This window comes from Tyto alba, unplaced genomic scaffold, assembly GCF_018691265.1.
Source record: "Tyto alba isolate M040663 unplaced genomic scaffold, T.alba_DEE_v4.0 Super-Scaffold_18, whole genome shotgun sequence".
NCBI lineage: Eukaryota > Metazoa > Chordata > Aves > Strigiformes > Tytonidae > Tyto > Tyto alba.
In genome coordinates, this window is record NW_024881280.1 from 13,978,032 (window position 1) to 13,985,182 (window position 7,151).

The 7,151-nt window shown below is 36.9% G+C and overlaps 1 long non-coding RNA gene across 1 annotated transcript in view; it reads right to left on the reverse strand.

Annotated features, from left to right (window-relative positions):
• The window catches only part of LOC116959585, a 124,470-nt gene extending 118,423 nt beyond the window's left edge, over positions 1 to 6,047 (reverse strand). The window contains exon 1 of the long non-coding RNA XR_004405961.2: positions 5,991 to 6,047. This is a non-coding gene — a long non-coding RNA (uncharacterized LOC116959585). The remainder of the gene's footprint in view (positions 1 to 5,990) is intronic.
• Between the last annotated feature and the right edge of the window lie 1,104 nt (positions 6,048 to 7,151).

A 7,151-nucleotide genomic window follows, 5' to 3' on the forward strand; every position in this document is an offset into this window, starting at 1 on the left:
ATACACAACTCTATACTAACATGTGTATATACGCTCCATGACAGCTTCTGAATGGCTGAACACAGAATATAGATGCAGATTTAATAACTTTTCTGTTTATCATTACCCCCAAAGAAATATATCTTTCTCACTACACAAGATATTCAGAACAGTTTAGAATTTTTCACTAATATAGATGCTTAATGCTGAAAATAGGATTTTTTTTTTTTACTTCAAGGTCAACTATACGTGCTGACTAAAAGAAACAATTGTTCTAATAGTAGAAAGCAGCCACTACAATTTTTACAGTGTTCATAGTAATACTGTGATACTGAGCCCTGCTATAAACAGGAGGTATGTGGCATGAAATTTTCCATGAGTATCCTAGGAAAGAAAATGCAGCAGTAAACATCATTAGTCAAGTGAGACCAACACGTCATAAGCAACAGGCAAAAGTCCAGGAAGGCCACAAGGTTAAAATGCTTTGTTTGAGCAATTATAGGATTTGAAGGGTTAGGCTGAATGAAAAGATTTAAGGACATGGAAGGATTAAAGGGAAAATTAAATAAATTAAATTGAAAAGAATGAAGGTATAGAAAGCAGCACAAAAAGTTATTGCATTTAGTAAAGTTTTTGAAACAAGAATTGTTAAATAAAATAGCTGCAATTGAAGGCAACATGGTTTTGCTGTATTTGTTTGCTATTCTGCAAGTGAATCCGCAGAGACAAGTATTAAAAAAAAAAAAAAAAAAATCTGTATGTTTATGACATTAAAGACCTAACAAAACAAGCACATATTTGAGGTGAAATGCCTTGGCCAACTTCTCTGTATCTGAGAACATAACGCCATTATGTACTCTGTAGCTGCTATGAAAGTGAAATCCCGGTATACAAACCACAGGTGAGATCACACCCATCACAGTCTGTTATTGAAATCTGAAGATTCTTGCCATACACATGAAAAATTAATTTCAGTATTTACCTTATGCCACCCTGAATTACAATATTTTACAAAGCTTGTTTATTTTAAAAGCTTGCAAAGCTTGTTTATTTTAAAAGCCTACTGCCCTTGTAAGCTATTAATAGTGAGAATTAACTCACTACATTTGTTCCAAAGAAAATCTACAGGTTTTGTTTCTTGAATATTGTGGATGAAAAAAATTATTCAATGGCTATGATGCCCGGGTGATCCACAGCTCATGAGGCAGGAAACTGACAGAAGATAAAATAACAAGATAACCATAGGTATACAATGCTAAACTTACACGAATAAAGGTGTGGAGTTTTTATGAAAGTCACTCACAATTGCAAGAGAATATCTATTTCAGCAAAGCTATACAAAGAGAATAAGGCTTGAAAAACAGATACCATCTTTTATTTGAAGTTACTTAAGCATATCTTAATGACAGCTGTCTTCTTTTTTTTTTTTTTTTTATAATCTTTAAACTTAAACAACATCTGGGCATCTCAGTAAGGATGTCTGAAAGAAGTTCAAGAGACCAAGAAAAAGGATTAAATGATAAGGGGGAGCAGGCAGAAGAATCAGTTACTGAGAAAAGTAATAAAATGAAGGAAAAGTGTTAAGTATGTAGATGCATAAAGAAGCTGGACAAAGGATTCAAAATACAAAGCTATGACAAGAGAGAACAAATAAACAAAACAGATATTTTCTAAATGTATGTTTCTTGCTATTCCATCTCTTTAAAGACATACACAACCACAGCTAAAACAGTAATGGTGCGTTTGACTGAACCGTACTGCTCGGCCTAGCACGAGCCCACGGAAGATCACACCAGGGGCTGGTTTGAGAGGCGCGGAGCCGCAGTGCCCGGGTCTGGGGGGGGACCGGGCCTGAGGGGGCGACCAGGTCTTGGGGGGGCTCCGGCCCGAGGGGGGCCCCGGCCCGAGGTGGGGCCCGGCCCGAGGGGGGGCCCGGCCCGAGGGGGGCCCCGGCCCGAGGGGGGACCCGGCCCGAGGAGGGCCCCGGCCGCCCCGGCCCCTCAGCCGCGCTCCGCGGCCCGGGCCAGGCGGGCCAGGCCGGGGGCGGCCGGCGTGGTGGCGCCACCTCCTGGCCAGCGGCGGGGAAGCAGGGAAAACCAACGTCTAACACCAATTTTTGATTCATTTTTACTGGACGCGGCGTGTAACAGCATCGTTTTCATGCGAAGATGAATGCATACTGCATTAGTAGCTCATCGTATTATTAATTATGGGTCTGAAACTATGATAACTGTCCTTCAGATGTCTGAATTCAAACAAAACCAAATAGTGTTAGCAACCCAGAAAATCAGATCCTAAATCCTTCATACATTTTCTTAAATCTCTTTATTAAGGCCTAGGTGTTTAGTTTATCTCAAAATTATCACCCTAAAAGCACAGGGTTTTTTTCAGGAACATTAAATAAAGCCCTAAAGTGGTTATTATTGGTTTATTATTTCCGTATTAAAATATTATCGTTACAAATAATAATAATAATTTTCAATATAACCTTTTTTTTTAATTACAGTACAGTTTTTTCCTTTCTCTCTTAAGTGGCGATTTAATGTTCAGACATAAAATTGCTTCAGAAGATTATGGAAATTTAGACACTAGCTCAAATCACAGATTCTGTAATTACATCTGATTTTATTTCTAAAATAGGAAATGGATGCAGTCTTCAGAAGTGCTATGTTACAAAGAATTCCAGCGTGGCATACTGATTCATAACTTATTATTCATTAAGTCAACCTGAACTAACCTGTCTCAGGTTGCAATAACGCAGAAACTTCACACATTTGAATAGAGAATTGGTTTCAGCTGAACTATGCTCTATTTGCGTAGTGCCATCATTTTCCAACCAGAAGTATTATTGATGGATATTTGCATTTTGAAGACCAATCGGATTCTGGAGGATGTTGATACCTGCTTTTCTGCGTCACATAAAAAACAAGTCGCTTTTCTTACACGCTGCTGTAATCTGCAGCAAAGAATGATCAGTTGTTTGCTTTTTTAAAATATAGTTTTCTATAAACTGAATATTCCCAGTGAAATAGCACCTCCTGACATCCCACAGTGACAAATTTCCCTATGTTCCTTTCAGTGTGATGAGGCCTGACCATTAGGTTTCTAGTGGGATTTTTAATCCTCATGTTCATTTGGAGCTGTCTCTGGTGCAACCATTCTCACAGTGGGTTTGTTGGGTTTTTTAATTGTAAAGCTGTTCACCAGTAGCAGGGATGGCTACTGATTTCTCTCATATGGGTCATTGACCAGACACCAGATGGTGGAAATATTCTGTTCCTACTAATCCGGCCAAGAGTTGGCAATTCAGAGGTGAAAATCTTTATCCCATTACCAACTGCCAGAGCCATCCTGTCTCCAACTTGCAGGCTAAAGATTAAACAGGTAATAGTCTTGAAGTAACTACCAGTCCCTCAAATATCCCATCTACTGCACATCCCAGACATCTATTGGGCAGATCTAGGAGGAGATACATAAACATCAGTGCACTTTGTTGAATTTAAATTCTACTTAAGGAGGAATATAAAAAAAAAAAAAAAAGCCAGGCTGCTGGTAGAATAACAGCATCAATTGGGATAGTAGTACTTATGTAACAGCTGGAAGGAAAAGTTTACTGCAGGTAACTGTGAGAAATGCAATCTGGAAAAATGGAAAGGGGCATCATAACAAGGAAATGCAAACACAAATAAAAGGCAGGAAATAATAAGATGCAACTCCTTTTTGCAGGTTGCAGAAAAAAAATCACAGTGTAACGCTACACAGTCATAACATCTTAATCAGTTCTGAACAGCAGAACTAGATTTTTTTGGTGAACTTATGCCTCCTATCCACACAATCTTCTTTGCCTCTGCACAAATATTTTGCTCTGCTGCACATTCTAGCTTTTAATTTTTATACATTAGACTTCTCTGTTGCATGCAAAATCACTACCAAAATTTATATTTTCCACCATAAATTGCTAGAGGAACTACTGTTACATTTGTGAAAATGATACCAAACATACAACTTGGAGTTCAAGGTAACTGCAAATGAAACAATTCAAGGAACTCCTGAGTCTGTCTATATCCAGACTCAATCACTGAAATTCTTTAAAAATGAAAATGTATTTAATACCAATATAAATTTTGAAAATACGGGAACACAAGAGGAAGAAGCTAGTAGGTTATTTTTTACATGTAGATATGTTTACATTTCTGTACATTACATCTGCATATATTTGGATCAATTTTCCTTCACTCCTGCAGAAAAACATGATTCAGATTACATATCATGATCTTATAAAATTCTATTACACTGTAACTACCTTATCTAATTATACTCTTATACCCATCTGGAAGATTTGACTATTCAAACCTGTCAAGCAGTGCACAAAGAACTTATTTACAAGGGAACCATGAAAGTAACTATAAAATCTGCCCCTGAGAGATGGGAAAGGGTAAGCATAGCTCCTTGGTGCTATATTAATGCCTTAGTATTCATTCCTTACTTCCTATTTCATATAGCTTCACTTACAGCAGGCACAGAAAGTCGTGCAGTATATATAAGTACTTGGTTGGCTTTATTTATGATAACCTGCTTAATTCATCTACAACTATGATGTTTCTAAGGACTGAAAATACCCCATCTTTTGTCCATAAAGTCATCATAACACATCACACTATGTGTCATATTAATAATAGTAAAAAACACTCTTCTAAGGTAGATTACATAAACTGGAATCTCTCACGGGTAATTCTTTTTCTTGAAAATAATTAGGCCTTGCCAAAAATTTTTAAATATTAAAAATTCCTCAAGTATACAGTTTTTGATATTTGGACTGCAGCTAAAATTGGTTAAGGTTTTAATTTATTGCAAATAATTATTTAAAATGCATGACATTTTCTTTCTTGAGCTTCAATAATTAGAGTGATGTCTTCTGCCAAAATCTCCTGTTTATACTAGTGTAGCAAATGTGGCTCGAGTGGATTAAAATAAACAAAGTTAGAGAAGTACTATTTTCTTAATGCAAACTTCAAACCTGTTAAAAGTATCCCGCAAGTATAGTATACTGGCACTCCTCTGTTAGCTCTGTGCAAAAGCAGCAACATTAGATCTTTCCTCTACTGATCAAATTAACACAAATTAAAACATCATGAAAAGGAATGTGGAATTGGAAAATAAAGTTTCAAAAAAGATTATGAATTTTCAGTACCTTGTAGGTAATACTAGAAACTCCGATTTTTTCTTTAATTTGGAGAAGACAGCAGCAAAAAGTAATTTAAAAGAAAATAGGCTAAGGAAGATATTTAGAAAAGGTATAAGGATGCTTAAGTAAGAGGACTGTTTATCCAGGCCCCGATGTAAATGTAAAACAGGTGAGAGTATGCATATCAAAAACAGAATCCAAGGAAGATATATAAATGAAGTGGGAATTCTTCATGGAAATGACTGCAACTGAGCCCTAAGATGATTAACCTGTTAATATTAGCAGCTAAATGATCCGTGGTCATTGCTAAGTAGCTAGGGTACAGTTGTGTGCTGCTGAAAACAGAACTGGGCCTTTGACAGAAATTATATTACTACTACAAAATCTGACCCCTATGTGGACTTGCAGGATAGCTTCTTTTCAGAAGATGTATTTAATAACCAGGCCCAGTAGCAAAAATATTATTCTGTTTGACAGCCTTGACTAAACAAACCAGTTGCTCTGCCCTTTAAAAGCTAAACATAAGATGACAACACATAACAAGCGCTTCTGCCACTTCTGCCACTGCGTCAGCACCCAACGTAACCACATTTAGTTGGCAATCTTCTAAATCCATTTCAGTATCTAACCATGTGCTCCTGACAAACTTCACAAGAAAGCAAGAAAGATCTGGTTTAGAAAGTCCAAGCATTTTTAAGTGTGCATCATCTGGTAATTGTCACATCCTCTAAAACAACATATTATCTGTTTCCTTTGATAGAATTTTTTGTCAGCACACACAGCTCAAAGAAAGTAATTTTTAAAAACGCTTATTGACAATATGTACCTGGATATCCACCGCTGAAATGCTCAGATGAGTAAAACAACCATGTATATATTAAACACTATGCACACAGAACAGCTTGAACTGAAACTGCAACATCTGCAAAAATGAAGGTAAGAGCGACGTTAGGATGATTAAGCAAACAGAAAGGCTATCCTGAAATAGGAGAATAAGACTGTTACGTTAGCAAAATTAAAATGTTGAGAGGATAAAATTATTCTCTTATGGCAAATAGACATGATAGAAGGTGAGAACTGTTTAATCTATAGGGTAATATTGTCACTAGAAGAATTAACATTAATAAATTTAGACTGGGAATTGGAATGGTGAAAGACTTTTATGACTTTTCAGATCAATATGTTTATTAAACTTTTGAGACAAAACACTGCCTGACCTAAGGACATAATTATATATTTGCAGTTAATTTTTAATGCTATCAAATGCCTTCTTTGTATTGCAGATGTGTGTCATAAACTAGTATCTTATAGATCACCTTGTTTTAACGTTTGATGATACTGTAAAATGAAAAGCAGGTCACAAAAAGTGGTAATGTAGCCTCTGATTAAATCCAGATAGTCTTGGAGTTATTCAGACACTGAGAAAGTTCTTTAATAATCAAGTTACAATTTAAACTGTCGTGCCCAGTTAACTTATTGAAGAAAGGATGTAATTTGTCAAATCCTGCCCTCTCATCCCCCAGAATTGAGACTAAGGTACAGTAGGTAAAAAAACTTCAGCCAAGCCAAAATTTACATGCCTATAACAGGGGGAGATTAAGTCCCTATTTTACAGGGATGCTGGGAGGTAGCACAAGAAAACACACTTCAATACAGAATTTATGATGGGAAGGAAGAGCAAAGTGAGTGGAGATGTGGAATAAACCTCATTTTCCCCTCCATTTATCACTAAAAGAAGCCATTTTTCTCAACAGCTTTATGTTTATTCTGAGATGTGATACCAGATGAAAGAGAGAACCTGAGTAACACCCAAGCCTCAGGAGTACTAACGCTATTCATACTCAGCTAATAATCTGGAGCCAGCACGGATTTTTCAGCCAGTTTGAGCATCACACACTCATGACCGTGCTTCGTCATTAGTAGCCTGCAGACACGGTGGGGAGCAAGGGCTGCGAGGTTCCTGCTACAGCATAAACATCCGAGGATA